This window comes from Sus scrofa, chromosome 6 (genome assembly GCF_000003025.6).
Source record: "Sus scrofa isolate TJ Tabasco breed Duroc chromosome 6, Sscrofa11.1, whole genome shotgun sequence".
Classification (NCBI taxonomy): domain Eukaryota; kingdom Metazoa; phylum Chordata; class Mammalia; order Artiodactyla; family Suidae; genus Sus; species Sus scrofa.
Genome location: NC_010448.4, coordinates 32,720,194 through 32,745,010, shown reverse-complemented (window position 1 = coordinate 32,745,010; position 24,817 = coordinate 32,720,194). Strand labels below are relative to the sequence as shown.

The following is a 24,817-nucleotide window of genomic DNA, read 5'->3' as shown; positions in this document are numbered from 1 at the left end:
ACACCATCATAAATGTTGTCCTTTTTTTGGTACTCAGAGCATTTATTAAAATAAGCAAGGTTTTTTCCCCTCTGGCTTATAGAATGTCTATTACATATAGCACTTTTTTTTGCGCTTTCTTTCAATTTTATTGAAAAATGATTGACATACCTCACCAAATAAGTTTAAGGTGTAAAGCCTGATGGTTTGATTTAAATACTATTATAACTTTTAAAGGCTCATCTCTCAATATCTACTCAATTGCCAAGTTCTATTTCTTCTACCACCAAAATTCCCATAAATAAAAAAAAATAAAGTTTATTCATGAGAATCCCCCATCTCTCTTGCCCTAAACCTAGTCTAATCCAGCGTCCTCTCTTATTAGACAACTGGGAAAGCCTCTTCCTTGGTGTTCCTCTTTATATCTTATCCTCAAATAGCTCATTTCCCAAAGGGCAGCAAGAAGAATCTTCTCATCCTGTCACTCCCACTCTTAAATCCCTCGGAGGCTCCCCACAGATCTCAAGAGGGAATCTGATTTCCTTCTGGAAGCTTCCAAAGTCCTGAATTTTTTGCATCTGTCTCCCTCTCCAGCTTCATCTTTCAGCACACACTTTTCCATACCTTGTCAACCTGGAGCTTTGGCCTGGAGACATGTATTCTAGTGCGGTAGCTAGAAGCATGACTCCAGAGGCCACACATCCAAGGCTAGGTCTGGGCTCCCCAGCTGAGAGGTGCATGATCTTGAGCAAGTTAGTTAACCTCCCCACTTCCCTCATCAGTAAGACAAGGGTAATAACAGTCCCCAGCTCAGGGCTGTCATCAAGATTACAGGAGTTAAGGAGTTCCCGTCGTGGCTCAGTGGTTAACAAACCTGACTGGTATCCATGAGGACACGGGTTTGATCCCTGGCCTGGAACAGTGGGTTAAGGATCCAGCATGGCCATGAGCTGTGGTGTAGGTCACAGACTCACAGACACAGCTCAGATCCTGTGTTGCTGTGGCTATGGTGTAGGCTGGCAGGTTCAGCTCTGATTCAAACCCTAGCCTGGGAACGTCCATATGCTATGGGTGCAGCCCTAAAAAGACAAGGGACAAAAAAAAAAAAAAAAAAAAAAAGGACCAGCACTGTGGTTCACTGCTGCACCTCAGGAAGCTAGCGGGGTAAATGAGTGTTGGATGAATAAACATGGAAGACCCACAGTGAAGTCCTAGGTTCTTACCATCCCTTTGCTCATATAATGCACAAGGAAAATGAAAGAACAACATTTTTTTGTAGAGATGATTGATATGCCCATCAATATGAATATATACATCAACCTTCAGTCTCTTGTTTTAAGCCAATATTTTACTGACCTTATATATTCAATGGGAGAAAATTTTTACTCCAAATCCCCTATTATTATGGCTTCTTAGACTCTAAAAGACAGGTGCATTCAATATAAATGTGAGTGGGCGAGAGATGGAGCAGCTGTGACTGACAACAGTGACAACAGACTTTGGAGCAAGAAGCAGGGTGGGGGTGGGGGAGTTTGCAGAATGGATTCTATATTTAATATTTCTAGGCAAATAAATTCTGTCACTTCTATATCAGCTGTGCTTTGGGACATGACATTTTAACCATTTTTTTTTTTTTAGTATTTTTTTTCATTTTGGATTGCAAACTTCTGATTCTTAAATAAAAATAATTTCACTTTTTTTATGGTAACCACATGGCATGAGAGAAATGCACCAATGTGGCAATTACTAAAGAGTAGTCCAGCTGGTACTAACTGGGCATCTTTCTTGAATGCCTTCCTTCTCATTACCTCTATTTGCCTAACTCTAAAATGTTTGTTACAGACAGAAGATGACTTAGATATTTCTAAAGACCTCCTTCCATCATGGTAGCTTATGATTTAATAACCAACTCACCTGGCAGATTAGGTGTCCAAGAAAACCAATGTCGTCCATGCTGTGTCTTCCCGGATTTTCAGAAAGGATCCCCAACAACTCTCTCTCTCTCATTTAAGTATTTAAAAAAAAAACACAATTATTAAGAAATGACTGGAGTTCCCACTGTGGTGCAGTGGGATAAGAATCCGATTGCAGTGGCCCAGGTTGCTACAGAGGTGTGGGTTCAATCCCCAGCAAAGGCCCCAGTGTTGCTACAGTTGCAGCTCAGATTCAATCCCTGGCCTGGGAACTTCCATAATGCCACCGGTGCAGCCATTAAAACAAAAGAAGAAGAAAGAAATGACCATGTCCCTGGTACTGTGATGGATGCTGGGGAAAATGATGTTGAACAAGCAGCTCTTATCCTCCAGGATACAGGGGAGCCCATGTGAGCGCCCATTATTTTGTGAGGACTGCTCTGATAGCATAAGCCCTGGGTATCACCAAACTCACATCCAGGAGCCTCACATAATACTGTGTGGAGAGGAATCAGGTAAAGCTTATGGGAGGGAGGGAGGTCTAACGAAAGCTTGAGGTGAGTATGTGTTGTCCAGCTACAAGGATAGGAGCTGGGGACAGACAGGTGTGGAGGACAGATTCCAGGCAAGAGTCCAGCCACCACGAGCTCCTCACGGCTCCCTGATCTGTCTCAGTCTAACCACTGCCTCCATCTGGAAGCTCTGCCTCTTGTCTCTGTTGATCCACAGCTCACCCATCCTTCAAGGCCTGGGTAAAAGGCCATCCCTTTTGGAAGCCTCTGATCCCCCAGAGAAGAAGTCAGCTCTATAATCACTTGAATAACCAGAGGCAGCCTAAAAGACAGCTCCATTACAGCTTCAGAGATGGGTCACCTTATGCAAATCACATAAAACTGAGGCCTGAGACATGAACATGCATTCAATAAAATAACAGTACTGGAGAAAATGCCTGAAAATAATTTATATCATTAGTACAAGCTCCTTGGAAAGCACAAAATGAAGGAAACCACACAGATACACAGCCAATCCTATATTTTTTTAATCCTCTTTTATTTCTCCTGTTCAGTACTCTTCATGACAACCAGTTTCTACCAAAAACATATCCAACTTGGCGCTTTATGCTTTCTGGCCACTTTTCTCCGCTTCAGTAGTAAGTCATTCTCTCTCCTTTTCAGCACAATAATGAAGAATAAGGGAAAAGAGGGGCTTTAACACGTGTTTTTCCCCCATCACACTTATATATAAGAGTTTGTACTATTAATATCTTCCTCGCCAGGCCTTTGGTTAAGGTTTAAGGCAAAGAGGTTTCCAGTCTGGATTCCCCCAGAACTTGGGAGTATTCTTTCCTAGTAAAAAGAGTGTATACTTTTCCAACCTCTATTTTTTTTCTCATAATTCAATTATTTAGCACTTATTGAATGTGGAATATAATAAGATATATTGAAGGACCTTCTCACTCAGGTTTGGAGGACCTGTGATATTCTCCACATGATGCTGAAATTTGTGGTACCAAATATCTATCTGGTCTTTCACCCATTCCTGGCACAGAACTCCTAAAACCCTTGGAATTTCCTGAGAGACAAGATCTATAAAGGTGTCTTTTGTTATGTTAATGTTACATTATGTTATGTTATGTTATGTTATGTTAAGGAGTGACCAGGTCACTGAGAAAGGGAGCTAGCTAGCTGCCAACCAATTGATTAGAAGGCTGGAAATTGTGGTTGCAAGCCCTCCCCCCAACACACCTCCAGGGAGGAGAGAGGGGGCTGGAGATTGTGCTCAATCCCCAATGGTCAATGATTTAACCAATCATGCCTATGTAATGAAGCCTCTGTAAAGCCCCCAAAAGAGAGGGTTCGGAGAGCTTCCAGGTTGGCAAATATGTGGTGATTTGGCGAGCGTGGGTGCCACATTTGGAAAGGGGATGGAAGCTCCGGGCCTGTTCCCCACATCTTCTTTCATGCATCTCTTTCATTTGACTGTTCTGGGTCAAAAGGATTATATCCTTTCAAAATAAACCAATGTTGCAGTGATAAAAAAAAAAAAAAAGTTTCTCTGAATGTCTGTGAGCCACTCTAGCAAATTACTCGAACCCAAGAAAGGGATGGTTGGAACCTCCCCTCTATAGCAGTTGGTCAGAAGCTCAGGTGCCAACTTGGACTTGTGATCAGGATCTGAAGTGGGGGAGGAGGATGGTCCTGTAGAACCGAACCCATAATATGTGGGATCTGATGCAACATCCAAGTAGAGAGCGTCAAAGTTGAGCTGAATCGTAGGACACCCAGCTGGTGTCAGAGAACTGCTTAGTGGTATGAGGAAGCCCTCTGCATGATGGTAATCAGAAACGGAATCATTAGTCTCAAAATATAAAATGGAATTTCCAAAGCAGGTACCTCAGAAAGGACCTTCATTCATGCTTCTTAAGCTTGCTAGTGTTAAAAAGAAAACAGACCCAAAATGGAGTCACTTGGGCTAAGTACCACATTAGTAATCCAAGACTTAATACCTAACCTGATTGTGGTTTCAGAGTCTCCCAGGAATGTGACCTTTAACCCATCAATCTGGAATTAGCTGGTCAGCACTAGTGAGGTCATCTGCCTGAGAGACTCCTTCTGTCCCCCAGAAGAAGGTGACCTTGCCTGAAACAACTCAATCTTTGCTAGAAACTTTCATTGCCCACCCGCTTCTGCCTATAAAAGCCTTTCATTTTGAGCAGCTCCTCAGAGCTCCTTTCTGTTTGCTAAATGGGATACTGCCCGATTCATGAATCGTTGAATAAAAGCCCATTAGATCTTTAAATTTGCTCAGTTGAATTTTGTTTTCTAACAGTTGTGTGCTACAGAATTGCTTAGAAAAAGGAGCTAATGAGGTCAAAGTCTATATAAAGTTTAGTTAGGTTTGCACCAGGGGAAAGTCTTTTCTTCGACATTGGTCTGTGTCTTTGGATACTGCTAGATGTCTTAAAAATTCAGGCCACTGATCAGAAGAAAAATCAGAAAAGAATTAGCAAATGTCTTAGAAAAAAAATAAAAAATCCCCACCTCTGGAGAACCATCCTAGCAGGACGCCTCATAGCCAGCAGGTCAACAGATCATCTTTGTACACAAAGCAGAACTTTTTTCTGATTCAGGATCTCAGAACTCCCCAGAAGGGGCCAAATATAAGGCCCATGAATAAAGCTACTATATAAACACAGGAAAACTGTGACCCATAGTTTAAGAAGGAATTAAAGGTATTTCCTTGAGAATTAAGCCAGCAATAGATCTTCTCAATCACAAGAATGACCCATGTTCTCTCACCCCTGCCATCTATGCAATTTTTCTCATCCAGTATAAAAAGATACTAAACTTATGCTTGAAATATTATTAAGAGCTAGCCTGCCTGTTTCAAAATTGCTCCCATGAGAAATCCACACAGCAATTCAGAATGGACTATGAATGTGACTGGATTAATTAGAATGCATCAAAAAAATTTCAAGTGGGGAAATATAAAAATTCTGATGGAAATTATTCCCAGGAATGTTCTTAATACATGAGTTACCATATGAATATTGAGATACTGTGATAACTCATTAAATGGCTTGAAAGTGTTCACAGTAAATTAGTACATGACTATAAACACATACAACGCATTCATTATTTAATTCTCAAATACCTATTTAGAGCCTAATATGAGTTGACAGGGTTTAGGTGCAAGAAACATGGTGGAGACAAAAATCCTATCCTCATGAGCATATGTTCTAGAGAGAGACTGGAAATACTTTTATAAGAAAAAAAAAAAGAGTAAGATAAGGAGGGGTGAGGGTTGGGGCAGGATAGTTATTTTCGATATTAGGGTAGTGCAAAAAGCCTCTCCAAGGACGTTTCACTTTAACAGACTTGCATAACTGAGGGGACAAACCACGAGAGGTCTGGAGAAAATGTCCCAGATAAATGCCAAAGTCCTGGAATGGAAATGAGCTTAGAGATCATGGGAAAAGGATGACCAAAACAGGCAGAATGGAGGGAAAAAGACCTTTGGAAGGGAGGGAGGAGAACATAAGATGCCAAAAGGTTGGCTGGATCATCCTTGCAGAGGTTGGATTCACCAAGCATGATAAAGATCTGACAATGGGACAGAACTATTAAGTTGTTTAAATTGTCACTGTCATCAACAGACAATCGTATCAGGAGTTGCCATCATGGCTCAGCAGTTAATGAACCCAACTAGAATCCCAGAGGACCAGGGTTCCATCCCTGGCCTCATTCAGTGGGTTAAGGATCCAGCATTGTGGTGAGCTGTGGTGTAGGTCACAGATGCGGATCCCGAGTAGCTGTGGCTGTGGCCTAGACCAGAGGCTACAGCTCCAATTCGACCCCTAGCCTGAGAACCTCCTTATGCCACAGGTGCGGCCCTAAAAAAATTGAAAAAAAGAAAAAGAAAAAGAAAACCTGTATCAAAAAAAGGGTGGTAGTAATAAGCAGTCTGATAGCATGCATCTCAAAGAAACTAGTGTTTAGGGAAGAGGAAAAGGAAAGGATACAGAAAGAACACCAAGAAAAAGGAGGAAATGGTCTCTCTCCAAGCTCTGGTCCATGAATATGGGAAGCAAAGTCCTCAAAGTGTAGTCAGGTCTCAGAGCACAATGCTGAGGAGATGCTCCAAGAGCAGACACAGCAGCAGTTCCCACTGCGGTGCAGCAGGTTAAAGATCCCATGTTGTCTCTGTGGTGGCTCGGGTCACTGCTGAGGCATGGTTTCAGTCCATCCAGCTTGATGCAATGGGCTAAGGATTCAGCATTGCTGCTGCAACTATGGCACCAGTTGCAGCTTCAGCTCAGATTCTATTTCTGGCCCCGGGAACTTCCATGTGCTGCAGGTGTGGACAGAAAAAAAAAAAAAAAAGGCAGGAAATTTTGATGATCTAGAATGTTCATCATTCTAGAAAGGTTTGGGAGTTGGAAGCGCTGTGGAAAACCAAATACATGTGGGGAGTTTACTGAGTCACATGTACCATTTAGGGGCAGAAGAATCATGAATGTGTCAGAATTCCATAACTTTCTATCTAATGAGAATGGAAAATATTAGAATGGATAACAACAAATATCCACTGAGACAGTATGCTCTAAAGATTCCAATTTCTTACATTTTTTTCTCCTTGCCCCTAAGCACAGAATTTAATTGATATCCAGCTTTATTAGCTTTGCTAACATAAATTTTAGGGAGTTCCCACTGTGGCTCAGCAGGTTGAGAACCTGACATAGTGTCCGTGCGGATACGGATATGATCTCTGGCCTCCCTCAGTGGGTTAAGGATCCCACATTGCCACAAGCTGTGGCATAGGTTGCAGATACGATTTGGATCCGGTGTTGCTATGGCTGTGATGTACGCCAGCAGATGTGGCTCCAATTTGACCCCTAGCCTGGGAACTTCCATATGCTGCAGGTGCCACCGTAAAAAGAAAAAAAAAAAAAACTTTACAGGTTGACGTGTTATCTCAAGGGACATTGAGATTTCAGATTTCAGATAGCAGCTGCACTTCCAATTGATAGAAATTTTAGGAGCTGAAAGATAAAACTGACTTCTCATACCCTAACAGCGCATGTCAACTTGGCCAGGAGAACTTCTACAAGATGCTTTATACTGCAATGCCAAGGGCACATCAGCCAAATGCACTGACTTTTCTATTTTGGTGAACAGAAGGGCAAAACGTCACTGTTAGATAAGATAAGATGATGAATGTTCCTGGACTACACACATACACTGTGAGTCCTGGAGCTCTAAAAGTTTCTTAACTTAGCTGAAGTCTCAGAAATTGGCTGGAACTCAAGTTGGGTATGTAGCTAACATGCAATGGGTCAAACCTCCCCCTCCCTGAGTGCCTCAAATACACTGTTCAAACCTATCAGCTTAAATTGCAAAGCGACTTGGCTACTCCAAGATCACAAGGTTCATGCTTCTCCTTTAAACTTCAAAGATAGCTATTGACAGTGTGTGAGGAGCCCAGGTCCTCGTCTCCAATTGTTTCATTAAGGGATCTCATCCTTGCAGCAGAGCGGGCTGAGCTTCTGAGGCAGTTAGGAAAATAAGGACGAAAGAGTAGAACATATGAAGGAAAAGAAAACAAATAGAAAACTAATCAATATAGCCATGAGGTAATGAGGAAAGAGGGAGAGAAGCATAATGACAAGAAGCCAAGGTAGTTTTACATGTCAGGCAGTGCCTTTCAGGTAATTCAAGTAATGATTTACTTCATGTTGCATATTATTGTGCTTATAGTGAGTTAGGAGCCTTGGTTCTGAGCATCACTACAAAGCACTTCAGGCACACAGAGCATGAACCAAAGAGGAGTCTATGCAGCTTTCAATAAGCTTGTGCTTATTGAAATCTGTTAATTCACTATCAGGAACAAAGGGTAGAAAAATCAATTGATCCCTATGTTAATATAAGGATAGTTTTGTGGACTGACTATAATTCATTTTTACCCAGATATATGCCATGATATCCACATTTATGTCTCTCCTGAAACAATATAAACACATCTAGGTTGAATGCCTTTTTATAGGATAAATGGCATTTTCCCCCTGTTTTTTCCTGCCAATAACTTTGCTCATTCAGAATCCTTGCCACCAGTAGAGGTTTTGTCAAGGATTTCTGGAAAAGACCGTATTAACAGCAGCCAATATGGAGAGAAGACCCAAGGAGCCTTCATGATGATGCCTTATAAGATCCTGGGATCTTAGTACAATTCTGGGGAGCTGGGAAAACCTTAATTTGAGGTTGAATTTCCTGTCAGCTTGAAAGCATAGAAATTCAGAATCAAATTATGTCGATTTATTGAAAACAAGGAATCTTTTGAGTTTGTATCCTGAGATTCATAACTAACATACATGTCAGCTTGTCTGTAAATGTATATAATATGCACACACACACACACACACACCCCTCTATATTTGAAGGGTGTGCAGGAACTGTATACACCAAACTGTTAATGAGGCTACTTTTGAGGACTGAGAGAAGAGTGCAAGGGCAGGAAGAGGAAAAAGGACTTTCATTTTGTTCTATTTCTTATTTTTCACTTTTTAAAAAATGTAAAAGGCAATTATTACTATGATAATTTCTAAAAGAAAGAAAAAGACCCAAGAATATTTCAGATCCTCATTTTCATTTAAAACCACTGGTTTCTCCAAGTAGCTTGCATTTTTTTGGCCGTGACTAGGATAAGGTGTTGGACTTTTCAGGAAGTAAGTGTGGTCCTGAACCAGAGCCAACAATGTGAACAAACAAGAGTCACTCTCGACTCAACCACTAAGAGAGACTGGGGGTCTGTTCCTTCCTCCTCTCATTTTTCCCTCTCCTCTCTCTCCTCCCTTTCATTCTTTTTTTCCCCCACAGCTTTACTGAAGTATAATTGATATACAAAGTACTGTATGCATTTAATGTGTACAATCTGAGTCTGAACTTATGCAAACACTCATGATACCATCACCACAATGAAGATAAAAAGACATATCCAACAGCTTCCAGAGCTTCCTTGTACCCCTTGGGTTTGGTTGTGTTTTTTTTTTTTTTTTGTTTTTTGCCATTTCTTGGGCTGCTCCCACGGCATATGGAGGTTCCCAGGCTAGGGGTCGAATCGGAGCCATAGCCGCTGGCCTATGCCACAGCTCACGGCAACGCCGGATCCTTAATCCACTGAGCAAGGCCAGGGATCGAACCCGCAACCTCATGGTTCCTAGTCAGATTCGCCAACCACTGCGCCATGACGGGAACTCTACCCCTTGGGTTTTGATTGTTGTTGTTATTGTTGTGGGGTAAGAACGCTTAGCATGAGATCTATGCTCTTACTAAATTCTGAGGTGCATAAAACCATATTAACCAAAGGTACTGTGTTACAGAGCAGAACTTCAGACTTAACTCCTCATCTAACATAACTGAAACCTTCCTTAAAATAATTCAGCATGGAGTTCCTGCTCAGCAGGTTAAGAACCCAACAAAGGGTCCGTGAAGATGTGGGTTCCATCCCTGGCCTCACTCAGTGGGTTAAAGGATTCACATTTCCATGAACTGCAGTACAGGTTGAAGAAATAGGTTAGATCCCGCGTTGCTATGGCTGTGGTGTAGACTGGCAGCTGACCCCGAGACTGGGGATCTCCATATGCCACAGGCGCGGCCTTAGAAAGAAAAAATAATGATAATTCAGTACAATTACAGTGGCCACTCAGCTGGCTGACCAATCTTCTAATTTAAAACATAAGTCACTCCAAAGGAAAAAACAATTTTTCTCATTTAATACTGAATGAGAGCCCCTCATGGGCTGGAGAACCTAAAAGGCACTAGGCTGCAAAGCTATACAAGACTGACTTGGTGATGTGCTCTGATGAAATCAAATTCTACTAACAAATCTGGGTTGCAAATTCTGAATTTGAAATAGGAAACTTGAGAATTAAAAGGTGTATCTATCAGGACTTGCTGAATTTTGCTTCTAGGAATGGAAAAGTAGGCCTACATCTGCATCATACATGTCAATCTATTTGCTACCACAGCAAATTTCACCTGTTACGCTCCAATCAATGTTCATGCTTAAACACAAAGGCAGCACTATGCTGTGACACGAGGGTGGCTGTGGATTGGTATGGGGCTGGCTGGTGGCCTAAGAAGTAGCCTGAATGAAAGAAAGGTAGACATTCAGATTCCTTCCATCAGAAATTAAAATCCAAAAACAACCTTTCCAGAAGGTAACAATGAAAAGAGGCAATGCTTAGAGTGGAGCTGAGTCAGACTTATGGCAGACCCTGGAGTGAAGAGCTTTAAAGCTTGAAGTTGAGAACTCTGACTTTAGTGCTCGGCAAACTTGCTTTAAAATGCAAGGTCCAGGAGTTCCCATCGTGGTGCAGCGGAAACAATCCCACTGGGAACCATGAGGTTGCAGGTTCGATCCCTGGTCTCACTCAGTGGGTTAAGGATCCGGGGTTGCCGTGAGCTGTGGTGTAGGTCGCAGATGCGGCTCAGATCTGGCGTTGCTGTGACTGTAGTGTAGGCCAGCAGCTGTAGCTCCAACTGAACCCCTAGCCTGGGAATCTCCATGTGCCACAGGTACAGCCTTAAAAAGCCAAAAAAAAAAAAAAAAAAGCAAGGTCCAAACTGCCTAGGCCAGAGACCTATAAGTTCCATCTATCCTGATGCAGCAAGAAATGCAAACATAAATAAAACCCAAAACAAAGGAAAATATGTATACTGCATTTATACACAGAGCAGGCTATGCATCAACCCAGAAAATTCTCATCTCCATTAAGAGAGTTTAGAAAAAACATATATTTATCTCAGAGATAAATATACTGATGGAAAAACAATCCAGGTGACTATACTGGTTCACTGTTTTTCCTTTGAAATTTATAGAAGCAATGGACGTATGACATAATAAAGGACTCCCAATTTAGTTTATACTGTTTGTAAGAATTTGAATTGATGAGAACAGTTACTACTTTTGTTTTATTTAAAAGGCACTTACAAAACAACTACGGGTTCCAGGCACTTACTATATGTATATGCCACATTTAGTCTCAGAACTATACCAGTAAATAGATACAATTATTTTTCCAATTTATTTATCTTTTTCTTTTTTTAGGCTATATCTGTGGCATGTGGAAGTTCCCAGGCTAGGGGTCATGCCAGAGCTGCAGCTGCAGGCCTACACTACAGCCATAGCAATGCCAGATGTGAGCTACATCTACGACCTACACCACAGCTTGCAGCAATGATGGATCTTTAACCCACTGAGTGAGGCCAGGGATTGAACCTGCAACCTCATGATACTAGTCAGATTCTTAATCTTCTGAGTCACAGTGGGAACTCCATTTTTTTCCACTTCATAGATAAGAAAACAAGACACAGAGACATTAAAAAATTAGCCCAGTGTCACATGGCTAATAAATTCTCAGAGCTACAGAGCTGGGATTCAAATCTGGTTCTGGAACCATCTTTTTAACCCTTATACTCTGCATCCCCTTTGCTATATAAAGGACAAGGTCATCTTTCTTTCTTCTAAAGCCAAGAATAAGTAATATCAACAAAAATCTGGAGTATCTTTCTCGGGCAGTGAGGCACTGAATGGTTCCTCAGGTTAGGGGATCTGTTTTTAGGAGAATAGCTTCTGGGATCAGCAGCAACATGTTATCATCTGGCCAGGATGCTAGCTATTCCTTTTGCAATAGACAAAATGATATCCCAAGATTCATCTCTGCTCTCAGTCTGCTGTTCTATTCACATTCCAAAGCCAGCATTAGCAAATTCAGGAAAGGGTCTGTTCCATTTTTTAAAAGATTTCCAACTTCTACTTAAATCTTTCAGCTTTAAATCATTTTTCTTTGATTCATTCTTCTGAGGTTTCTGAGGGATTGTCAATACTTGACTTCACTTTGACAAAGCTACCCTTGGATATCAGATGAGATAAGATGAGGAATTTACTTAAGACCCCACATAACTTAAAAGCTCAGGAGTTTTAGTGGAAAACTTTCTCAAACATGGTTAAATCTCAAAGCCTGCATAGAATTGGACGGGGTTGGTTTACGTATAAAATAATCCAATTCATTAATGCTGTTGCTGGGATTACTAAAATCCAGCCACGGAAAGATTTTCTACAGTTTCCCCCTCAATAAGCTTATACAGATAGAGAAATCCCCTAGGTCATGGGAGAAAAACAATTTTATTTCAAATGGAAAAATGCACCTAGATTATGACCAGGGATAACATTTCCATACTTGATAGATTCTAAAATGTGTATTTCTCACCTTTTTGCATCTCTGAAATTGGGTGCACATCGTAACTGCCGCTGGCCCAGTGGCAGTCATGGTGTAGTTGTCATCATCTCTTCATGGGTATCTCCATGTACAGAAGGGGCGTCAATGGCTTGTGAGAAAATCCTGGTGACAATACCAGATCCTCTTAAGCAAAATATTCAACCCCAAGACTCTCAGTGGTATAGATTACAAAGGTATGACAACCCAGATGAAATGTTCCTCAGAACATCTGCAAGACATCCAAAGTGAAGATGCTTCATATGTATAATAACAGTGTGTCTAAATGAACTTCAAAGAAATATTTCAATTGGTAAAAAGTGAAATTTCTAAGTAATAAAGTGTACCAACGTAACTGGCCCTGCCACTGGTTTTCTTTAATTTTTTTTTTTTCCAGGGCCGCACCTGCAGCATATGGAGGTTCCCAGGCTAGGGGTCCAATTGGAGCTGTAGCCTCCGGCCTATGCCACAGCCATGGCAACGTGGGATCCAAGCTGCGTCTGCGACCTACCCCACAACTCATGGCAACACTGGATCTTAACCCACTAAGCAAGGCCAGGGATCAAATCCACATTCTCATGGATGCTAGTCAGGTTCATTAACCGCTAAGCCATGATGGGAACTCCTTTAATGTTTTAATCACTCATAAGGAATGATTTGACTTCAATGGCTGGACTTAGATTTGATGACATTATGATAAAGATCAAGCAGTATAACACAATGCTTATAAACTCTGCTTTTGACATAGATAATCTGGGCACACACACACAAAAATTTTTTCCCCTTTTTACAGCCACACATGTGGCATATGGAAGTTCCCAGGCTAGGGGTCAAATCAGAGCTGAAACTGGGGCCTACACCACAGCCACAGCAACAGTAAATCTGAGCCACATCTACAACCTATACCATAGCTTGTAGAAACACCAGATCCTTAACTCACTAAGTGAGGCCAGGGATAGAGCCCAGATCCCTACAGAGACAATGTCAAGTCCTTAACCCACTGAGCCACAGTGGGAACTCCATGGGCACAAATTTTGAGCTTGACAACTTACTCTTTTTGGCTGATTTTTCAAATTGCCATCTTTTCCAGCCTCAGAAGCACTACAAAATGCAGGTGCTTATTTCATGATAATGATGATTGAATGAGAATCCATGTGAGACACTTAGCAGAGAGCACACAAGCATTTAATATGTGAACAGCTCTTGATTTTTAGCTACTTCGGCAGAAGCCACACAGCATCCTGTCCCTTTTGGAGCAAGAGATGCTGAGGGAACTCTGGCTGGATTTGGTTTTTGCAGGGATTTGGGTTTTTGGGGTTTTTTTTTTTTTTTTTTTTTTTTTAACCATTTCTGCGAGACCATTTTTGTGGCTGGAGAGGAGTAAAATTCACTAATAAAAATGTTTCATCAAGTTGAGCATACATGAGCCGTGCAACCTTCTCTCACCACTATGCAATATACATTTACTGCCACAGAGGATGAAATAGGTCACCTGGAAGTGAGGGAATGGAAGCCATCTCATTATGGGATGAATATTAACCAAAGGGAAGCAGAAGCAGGAATGGGGGGAGCAGGGCGGAAGGTATGTAATTTCCTCTTTTTACCATTCTGTGGTTCTTCCTACTAGAACCCTTCTGGAAAGGTCCAACTTGCCAGCAGCCTTACCCACTGAGGGGCCTTTTGTCTTACACTGTGGCTCACCCAGGAGAGGTGGCCAGCCTGGAAACCCATCTCCTCAGAGGCTTTGCCTCCTTCCTTCTGCCTCACGTTCACCAACTGTAAGCTTGCAGCTCCCCACTAAAACATCAGCACTTAAACCCTCGCCTTGCCTCTGCTGTCCAGACTGCTCAGCACTTCCCTGCGACCCACGTGGGGCTTACCATGTGGAGTTCACGTGGCGCCTTGGAGAAGTTGGTCTGAAGTGTTTCGAGAACCAGGCAAGTGGTTTCGTCAAATACAGATGAAACTGGGGAGCCCGAGCCAGGTGTCCCAGATTCAAGCCCGCCCTCTAGTTCTTATTAACCGTGTGACCTCTCATCTCTCTCATCAGCCTAATGGAAGTGGTATTACCTGCCTTCTTTATCGTGAAATGCCATCTTGAGGATCAGAGGAGAGAAGGCTTTGGAAAGTCATGTGTAAAGCATCAAGTAGTACACAAATTGGTCATTGCCACTATTGAGCATGAATTTGGTCCAGTGAATTTGCTTGCCTTTTTGGTCAATACAAGATCAGTGCAAAAATGTATGAAACTGTGAAAACTTCAAGTAGGTTATGTATGTTTTTTGGCTTTTATAGAAATAACACCCTCCTAGAGCAGGGGTCGCTAAACCATGGTCAAATTCTGAGGGCTATTATCCTTTACATTTTTTTCTCATTCATTTTCATTTCTCTTTAGTATATACTTTAGAAACAAAATGTGTTAGCATGGTTGAACATGTACATTATACACATACACATACACACACACAAATCACCACATTCAAGGTGAAGAGCTGAAAGTATTTATAAAAGCAAGTTCTGAGATCTAGCCATGTTACTACACACACATCTAGTTATTGTGCCTATGGGGCTCCATTATATGAATGTACTATAGTGTATGTATCAATTCCCTTTGATTAAACGTGGGCTGCTTCCAGCATTTACAGCTATAGACAATGATGCAGAAAACATGTATGATTTGCTTTCTTCCAGACCCATGACTACTTGGTAAAGTCTGGTGATGGGAACATCTTCTGACCTTGTCTGGCTTTGACTACTGCAGAGCTAGTACTCAAAATCCAGACCCAGACACAACTAGGCCATCACTACATTGTTTCTGGTTGACTGCAAATGTGCTTTATCTACCTTGATGACAAATGCATTATACTGAAAATTGTCATGAGTTTCAAAAGACAAAGGGGAGAGAAATGTCTCAAAGATTCTACTAACCTAGGAATCTATAGGAAGCAAAAAAATTAATTTGAGGTACCTAAGACTCCCCTACTTTCTTACCTGTCTCACTCTCTCACTGGTGCATTAGAAGGTGATCCCACCTAACCCCAACCCCAACTCATGCTGGCTGGCTTCTACACCCTCCACTTTTCCTGCCTCATGTATCTTTGATTTTATGCAGGATTCTGGAAGCTCTGTGAACCTGTACTCCGATTTGAATTATTAAAGCAGGTCAGTATTTGTGCATTTAGAAGCAAGAATCTCTTTTTAAGCATCCCCTAGGATATGAAAAAGGAAAATTTTCAACTATCAGTTACCCCCATGAATAGTCTTTTCATCCCCTCTATGTTTTTTTTTTTTTTAATTATTTGGCAGTTTCTTCATTCCTTAGCTTTTCTCTTTTTTCTGCACCCCCTTCAATCTTAATATACTTTACTGGGCTGTGAGCCAAGGAGCATTCTATGGCCTGCGGGAATGGATTCACATCAGGTATGTGCATGTTGCCTTTTTTCTCCTTCTTCTCCTTTTGTTTGAGTTTTAGGTTGATTTGACCCAAATTATTTTCAGCCGTGGTACCAAAAGTGAAATACTGATTTGACCTATAAAGCCAATTCTTTAGCTACCATAAAATGGTAAGGTTTGTGAGGGCTTGTTTTAGTCACTAATTGGAATCCTACATCTAGAAAATAGTAGCTGTCCAATAATATTCACTGAATGGATAAATGAATAAGCAACCGAGCACTGAGGGAGAAGGGAGCTATAATCTAGCAACCAAGCCATTTGGACTCAGTATATAGGAGCAGAGTCCTAAGTTCTAAGAAGACAACCATAAAACGTGAACACTAAAGGCTAGAGAGATTGGGGGGCCATCCTTCACTATTCAGATTATATCTTTAATGTTATTGTTGCTCAAGAGATGGGACTGTTATTACACACAGTATTTACTTTAGAATTAAACTGCGAATAAGAAAATTCATCTTGAGATTTTGATTCAGAACAAAGTTGGAGTCTCATATTCTTCCATCACTATTCTTTTCAGCTTTAGTTTACTTACGTATAAAACAAACAAAACCATGGCATTTCCCCCTTACAGGTTAGTTATGATGATTAAAGGAAAGACTTATTGCAAACTTGAGTGATGATAAATGCTTGGTAACTGAGTTTCTTTCTCCATTTTCCTTCTTTTTCTTTGCCAAGATGATTCAGTTACTGAAATGCTGAAAGGACTCCTTTAAAGGATGGTTTTGCAGCACAGTATTAAATGACTGCTATATGCCTATTATAATATATTTGGGGCAAGGTATTTTTAAAGTTAAGTTTATTTTATTTTTGTCTTTTTAGGGCTGCAACAGCAGCATATGGAGGTTCCCAGGCTAGGGGTCGAATTGAAGCTGCAGCTGCCGGCCTACATAACAGCCACAGCAATGCCACATCCAGGCCGCATCTGCAACCTACACCAGAGCTCATGGCAACACTGGATCCTTAACCCACTGAGAAACACCAGGGATCGAACCAGTGTCCTCATGGATGCTAGTCAGATTCATTTCTGCTGAACCACAATGGGAACTCCTGGGGCAGGGTATTTAGAATTTTAAAAAAATGGCAATTTGAGCATGAACCTTAGGAAAAGATTTCAAAAAGCTAGATTATTTTGCTTATTAATAAGAATTGCATTTCTCCTCACATAGTTAGCTTCATAGATCCATAATATATGTAGGTATACATACACATACGTGTATACATACATATAGGTGCACATAAATATTTTTACGAGCTTTCACAACTATTGTAGTTTGCATTGTATCCCCTCCAAAAAGATATGTTTAAATCCTAACCCCAGGTACATGTGACTGTGACTTTATTCAGAAACAGGATCTTTGCGGAGGTAATTAGGTGACACTGAGATTGTACCAAATTAGGGTGGTCTCTACATTCAATGACACGTTTCCTTACAAGGCGAAAAAGATTGGGAGACATAGAAACACACAGAGAAGAAAGCCAGGAAAGGGTAGAGGACTGGAGTTATGCTACCACAGCTAAGAAACGCCTCGGGTCACCAGAAGCTGGAAGAAGCAAGGAAAGTATTCCAGCCTTTGGAGGGAGCAAGGCCCTGCTGGCACCTTGATTTAAGACTTCTAACCTACAAGACAGATGGTCTGAGAACAAATTTCTGTGGTTTTAAGCCAATCAGTTTGTTATGGCAGACCTAAGCAACTAATACAATAACCTACTTGAAGTTTTCACAGTTTCATACATTTTTGCACTGATCTTGTATTGACCAAAAAGGCAAGCAAATTCACTGGACCAAATTCATGCTCAATAGTGGCAATGACCAATTTGTGTACTACTTGATGCTTTACACATGACTTTCCAAAGCCTTCTCTCCTCTGATCCTCAAGATGGCATTTCACGATAAAGAAGGCAGGTAATACCACTTCCATTAGGCTGATGAGAGAGATGAGAGGTCACACGGTTAATAAGAACTAGAGGGCGGGCTTGAATCTGGGACACCTGGCTCGGGCTCCCCAGTTTCATCTGTATTTGACGAAACCACTTGCCTGGTTCTCGAAACACTTCAGACCAACTTCTCCAAGGCGCCACGTGAACTCCACATGGTAAGCCCCACGTGGGTCGCAGGGAAGTGCTGAGCAGTCTGGACAGCAGAGGCAAGGCGAGGGTTTAAGTGCTGATGTTTTAGTGGGGAGCTGCAAGCTTACAGTTGGTGAAGGTGAGGCAGAAGGAAGGAGGCAGAGCCTCTGAGGAGATGGGTTTCCAGACTGGCCACCTCTCCTGGGTGAGCCACAGTGTAAGACAAAAGGCCCCTCAGTGGGTAAGGCTGCCTGGCAAGTTGGACCTTTCCAGAAGGGTTCTAGTAGGGAAGAACCACAGAATGGTAAAAAGAGGAGGAAATTATCTGCCTGCCTTCTCCCATCGGTCTCCTGGTATAAACTAAACCAGAAACCTCTTTTAATCCTGAGGTTGATTTTGACAAGAACAACCGAGGGGCTTCTCATGGACAGTTTTTTCAAGTGCATCCCTACAGGAAATAAAATGATGCCTATTATAGGATGCTTCTGTCAACTTGCTTTGCATATGTGTGTACTTTACAAAAAAGAAAAAGGCTATAGAATTGAAAGATACAGAAAATCACAAAGGATAATTCAATAGCTATCAGTACATTTACCTTATTTGCTATATATCTTTTTTTAAAGAAATAAAATGTTACAAATAAACATGAAATTGCTTGTTTCCCTCAGTCCTTCTTTTTTTCTTTCTTTTTTTTTTTGTCTTTTTTTTTTTTTTTTTTTTGTCTTTTTAGGGCTGCACCCAAGGCAATATGAAAGTTCCCAGGCTAGGGGTCTAATCAGAGCTGTAGCCGCCAGCCTACGCCACAGCCACAGCAATGAGGGATCTGAGCCACATCTGCGACCTACACCACAGCTTAGAGCAATGCTGGATCCTTAACCCACTCAGCGAGGTCAGGGATGGAACTCACATCCTCATGGATACTAGTCGTGTTTGTTAACCGCTGAGCCACAAGGGGAACTCCCCTCATTCCTTCTTTTAAGACAATCTTTCTCCTAGTTTCTGGACGTATCTAATCCATGTTTTGTACTTTCTCTACCGTACTTATAATATACCATATGTATAAATGCACACAGTTATGCATAAATATGTATAAATGTATACAGTTAACATATACACTATTCATCTGTGAGTATGTATGTATATATATAATATATGCATGCAAATTTAAATACGCAAATGTTCAACAAGAGTCTGATTAGATAAATCTGGGCCATGAAATACTATGCAACAATTTTTTTATTTTTACTTTTATTTTATTTAAAAGAGTTGCAACGTTTATTTCAGGTTCTTTCTTGGGTTTTTTTTTGTTTGTTTGTTTGTTTTGTTTTTTCTTTTTTGCCACACAGGCAGTATGTGGGAATTCCTGGGCCAGGGATTGAACCTACTCCGCACAGAAGCAACCACAACCACAGCGTGAGAAAGCAGGAGCCTCAACCCACTAGGCAATCAGAGAACTTCCCAGCAATTTTTTTTTTTTTAATTGAGGCAGGAGCTATACAGCCATAAAAAGTTGCATGAGATTTGCTATCAAATGAACCAAAGCAAGTTGCTGAACAGTGTAAGTTGCTTGATGTCCTTTGTATACAATGCTTCTTCCACATGTGGAATATGTCTGGAAAGATACATAAGACACATTTAGCAGTCTAGGATTGGGAAGACAGGAAGGGAGATTTTATCTTTCTCTTTATAGCCTTTGGTCCTTAAAAAAATGCATTACCTGGGAGTTCCCCATTGTGGCTCAGTGGAAACGAACCTAAGATCCATGAGAACATGGGTTTGAGACCTGGCCTTGCTCAGATGGTTAAGGATCCAGCTTTGCCAAGAGCTGTGGTGTAGGTCGAAGATTTGGCTTGGATCTGGCATTGCCATGGCTGTGGCATAGCCCGGCGGCTACAGCTCCAATTCAACCCCTAGCCTGGGAACTTCCATATGCCGCAAGTGTGGCCCTAAAAAGAAAAAAAAAATGCTTTTTAAATTTACAAATACCAGTAAAAAGCAAGATCAGGAGCAGAGGATCTCCCAGTAGGGACTGTGAAAAAAAGACACTCCAGGAGTGAGGGGAGAGGAAAAGTGTGGCAGAATGATTAAGGTGGATGGTGTGGTTTGGGGAACCAAGAGAAGTGAATTTGAGTCTTGCTTCTGCCATTTCACATCAGACATCCCAGAGTACGGCCAGCTCCTTCACCTGGCATGGAAGTTCCTCCCTGATCCATCTGCCTGCCTCTCCTCTCCCATCATGGCTTATCAACCCTTGCCCGCACCATGCTCTTTTGTCGCTTTGTGCCCGTACTCATGCCTCTTCTCCTGCCTGGATACCCGCTGCCAAGTCATGTGCACCACCAGCCATAGATATCAGCAGCCTGAAACAGCTGAAAGATCCTCTTCTGTAGGCCCAGCATACCTGCTGCATTCTGCTCCCTTCCAGAGATACTGCCTGTGCATCACCTGCTCCCCCCCACTGAACGTGCAGCTCCTAGAGGGTAGCAACTCTGGCTGAGTGATCTTTGTGCCTGGCCTACGTACAGTTTAGTAAAGGAATTTAAACTAGATATTTAAGTGTACCCCAGCCACCTTTTCTATAAAAGGTGCTGCAATTCAGCGTATTTGTATCAACACCTTCACCATCTAAAGCACTTTGGCTCTAGAAAGAACAGAAAAATGGATGCGGCCCTCTAGTGGGAAGGATGAGCTAAAGTCCCTAAAAACCCAGTCTTCTGAGTCTCACAACCGGAATAAAAGATATGAGTTCAATTTTTGGCTCTGTCCTGACTACTGAATAATGCTGGGGCTATCGTTTTACCCACATGGGGAAGTGGTGGGAAACACACTGAATGAGGTAGCCTGACCTCTTCAAGGTGTAGAGGAGGGGCCTGCTATTTTCCCTGATATTACAATGTATTGTTACAGGGTTTACTGCTCTCTAATCAGGCAATCTACATAATTTATCCTTTTAAAATGAGCCATAATCCCCAAAGAGTGCTTCCCTGTTGATATCAAATATAAGGGAATTTTTAAGGACATGGCAGCACCACTGCTATACATTAACCTACACAGAATCAATCCATTTCCAAGTTAAGCACAGCCCTAAAAAATCACTAATGGAGCTCCGTGTAGTTTGTTCATGAGATGTGCAGTCAGGAATCATGCATAATGTAATAGTGCAAATGCTAAAAGCAGCTCCCACAAACTAATTTAATCTTGGTTTAATGGACATAGGGAACTGATCTTCAAACGAGACTGCCAATGAGATTCTTGGGGCCTCCCAGCAGCCTGAAAGCAAGCTCCAATATTAGCTTTTGGTTAGTTCCCCCTTTCAACTAGTGCATATTAAAGGCAATCCAATATTGTTATTGAAATTATGAATAACTTGTGTCAATATCCATGGTCTCTGTAATATAGATGTCTCCACCCATTTGCATAGATCTCTGGGATTGGAATTTTGCTCTCCGAGCCTTTTAGAACATGGGCTTCTACCTCAGTCAAGGAAATCTTTTACACTCTGGAAGATCAGAAAGCTCAGCAGTATCCACAGCCCCCCAGGCCATGCCAGAGAGATGGTGTCTGAACAAAGATCTAGGATGTGAGGCCTGTATACAATCAAAGGGATCAGAATCACACTGCTACAGTTTGTCTCAGAGGGATCTCCAAAGCCCCTAAACATGCACTTCCCACTTGAGATGATTAGAGAAAAAGAGCACTTGCCCACACAAACATGACTGCAACGTGCACATGCATGTGTGCTCACAGACACACACACATGCACACACACACACTCCCTCACTGGTGTGAGTCAAGCTTCTATCAGGTGCTCTAACATCAAATCAAATCTAGCTAAATTGATAGCAGAATACCCAAATTAGGGGATCCTCAGAGTGTTCTTAGTTCCAGCCACAAATTTTGTTCCAAGTGAATGTTGCTAGTCGGCTTAACCCATGGAGTAAGCCTCGAGAACACAGCTTTGGTGGGCAGACAGAATATATAATGTTGGAGCAAAATGGAAACGGGAGGAAAGGACCGAACAGAAGGTTGAGGAGTTGGATCTTCCGAGTCCAGGGAAAGTTGATGAATAAGAAGAGGAGGTTAAACAATGTTCTTTAGAGGCAGAGAGGCAACTAATAGGAGGTAATCATATAAATTTCAAACACTAGGAGGAGGATATAAAGGAGAGAGGTCGATAGGGGCAAGCTAATCCTCATCTTCCACATTGAGGAGTTAATAGATATTGACTGAGTGATAAATCAAGAAAGGGAGTTGTGGAAGCAGTCACAAAAGAGCGAAAACCAGAAACATAAAATAGATTTTTGTCTCTATATTATAGGACTGGAGATGGTCAGGGATGCTTTTCTTGAGCTCCTACACTATTAGCTCGTTGCAATGCATAAACTATAATTTGATTTTAAAAATGATAAGCAGGTGCTTCTGGGAAGCTAAGCTGGGGATAGAGAGGGATGGGAAAAGGCAATGCTGCTTTTCCTTAAAAGCAGCTCGACTATTTGTGTAAAACCATGAGTATGAATAGCACGATACATTATTATTTTTATGTGCAACTGAAAATATTTTGAAAAATTATATGATAAAACTGTTAACAGCGAATATTCTCCAGAGCAATAATGTCCAACATACTTCCTATCTCTTCACTGTTCAAGAGAATAGCCACTGGCTACCTGTTAAACACTTGAAATCTGGCTGGTACAACTGAGGAACTGGATTTTTTATTTAAGTTGATTTAATTAATTTAAATTTAAGTTTCAACATGGAGCTACTGGATACCATGCTGGGCAGCAAAGCCAGAGAATCTTACGGAGGTGTGAAAAGACTTTCTTTTTATTATTCTCTACATTTCTATGTTGTTTGAAATTCCATATGAATATGATACTTGCACAATTTTAAAACCTCAAAACTTTCTAATTCAAAAAAAGAAAAAAGAAAAGGGAAACAATCATAAAGTAATGCATTGGAAAGTAAGAATTCTACAAAATGGATTAAAATATTTTAAGAAAAATAACTAAGTAGGTAAATAAATAGCCATTAAAGATGCCTTCAATCTTTGAACTTTCACAGGAATCTCCAGAGCAAAGAGCCTTGTATTACTTCCTTATATCACAAGCACTTAGGGTACAGCTCTCTCCAGTCTGCTAAGGTAATTACTATTCTGGGTTCTGTTTTCAATCTTTGAAAAATGCTTTGACACCTCTCATCTGTGGCCCCGTCTGTCTTCACTGGCATAAATCTAGATTTACATATAGATATATAGTTTTTATTCCTTTATGCTCATGTAAATGAGAGTGTGGATACAGGTGCATTCTGTTTGTCATGTTTACTCCAACACAAGGGGAAAAATTTGCCAAGAATTAGTAGCAACATAGAGTTCCCGTCATGGCTCAGTGGAAACGAATCTGACTAGCATCTATGAGGGCGCAGGTTCGATCCCTGCCTCGCTCAGTGGATTAAGGATCCGGCCTTGCTGTGAGCTGTGGTGTAGGTCACAGACGTGGCTCGGATCCTGCGTTGCCCTGGCTGTGGTGTAGGCCAGAGGCTACAGCTCTGATTTGATCCCTAGCCTGGGAATGTCTATATGCCTAGTGTGCAGCTCTTAAAAAAAAAAAAAGGAATTAGCAACAATAAATCTACATAATCTAATCCCGAACCTGATCCCTTTTCATTCATCAAGATTCCACCATCTGGAATCTGATCATCTCACAATGATCTCTCAATTAGAAGGCAAACAACGACTTCCCCTTTGTAGCTGTGGAACCCTGATAAGTTACTTAATAAGCAGCAAACTCAGTTTCCTGATGTATAAAATTAAAATAGTAATTGAACTGACCTCATGGGATTGTGATGAGGATGAAATAAGATACTGCACAGAAAGTGCTTAGCACAGACCTGTCAAAGAGAAAGCACTCAATGCATGATAGCTGTTATTTTAAATACAACACAACCAAGAATCCTCTGCCCTGACTGTACAAGGCAAGAGATTTCCGGTCTTCTAGCTCTTAAAGCATCAATCCATCTTTTTCTCTTTTCTTTTGTGGCTTGTCAAACCACAGACTTATATAAAATTAAAGGCGCACTTGCTTTTAGAGAAATGGCAGATAATACAAAAAAGATAAAAACTTGTTGATAAGCAGTATTTTTCAATGCAAAATGATTTATGTAAGTAAGAAATGGCCTGTTCCACAGTGCACCCTATCTCCTTACACAAAGAGTAAACACAATCAGGTTGTAAGCAATTATATCCATCACATCACACAGGGGATGAGGCCATGAGAAGAGTCCCTTATCCACATCCAAACACGAAGGACATTTCCTGGCAGTTTCTCCCTCTTTTTTTAAAAAAATAGCTTCCCTTTTTATTGTAAAAATCACACATAAACATGAGAAATAACTCAGAAAATAAAGGTGAAAATGAATTTCATTTATAATCCTGCCACTTAAAATCACCCAAGTATAAACTGTAAAAATTTTGATATATAAAAATTTGGAAAGGATATGAATGTATATGTAAATAGAAATCTAATTAAAATCCAAATATACAGATACATATTTATGAAATATAATTAGGCATTATATAATTCTACAAATTCTAATTCTAAACTCTAAAAATACAACTTACACAATATATAACTTC

General features: G+C 41.1%; 1 long non-coding RNA gene across 1 annotated transcript in view; it reads right to left on the bottom strand.

Annotated features, from left to right (window-relative positions):
* The window catches only part of LOC102158585, a 60,750-nt gene continuing 55,451 nt past the window's right edge, over window positions 19,519-24,817 (bottom strand). The window contains exon 3 of the long non-coding RNA XR_002344604.1: window positions 19,519-19,798. This is a non-coding gene — a long non-coding RNA (uncharacterized LOC102158585). The remainder of the gene's footprint in view (window positions 19,799-24,817) is intronic.